This window comes from Morus notabilis, unplaced genomic scaffold (assembly GCF_000414095.1).
Source record: "Morus notabilis unplaced genomic scaffold, ASM41409v2 Scaffold518, whole genome shotgun sequence".
NCBI lineage: Eukaryota > Viridiplantae > Streptophyta > Magnoliopsida > Rosales > Moraceae > Morus > Morus notabilis.
In genome coordinates, this window is record NW_010366577.1 from 1519005 (window position 1) to 1519629 (window position 625).

The following is a 625-nucleotide window of genomic DNA, read 5'->3' on the forward strand; positions in this document are numbered from 1 at the left end:
TTTTTTCGATGGTATGATAATGGAACATAAGATAAATGTAATCGGGAAGGTAAAACAGAACTTGACCTCAAGTCGATTATGGATATCCTATGGGGATGATACACTAATATATTGAGTCGTGGACTAGAGCTAATCAGAGTTTTGTAAATACGCTATATAAATCGAGAGTGCAGCTCTAGGCTTTTAGTGGAATAGCGCTAGAGTTTTATAATCATGAGATGGACTTGTTGGTTTACAAGTAGCTTTGTGATTATAGGAGCTTGATTTATATATGTCCATCGGGTCCCTTTGCTAGCTCACATAATTTCCTGTAACGATACGGTGTATTTCCTACACATTGGTAACTTGTGTTATTTCCGTAACGAGAGGTTCAAAGTTAATTCATGGGTGAATTAATTGATAAATTAATTCTAAATAAATTGGTTGAATTATTGTTTTAAGAGTTGTTTAATATGGGAATACTATTATATGACTGTTTTGATCAGGCAATTTCTCTATTGGGTTGCTTGAATCAAAACTGAGGCTCTATGCAAGTTTCCCGTATTGAAAAACTAGGAAAAACAACTTTCGTCAGTGCAGACAGGTCGACCGGTTGGGTAGACCGGTCACAGGTCGACCGGTTAGT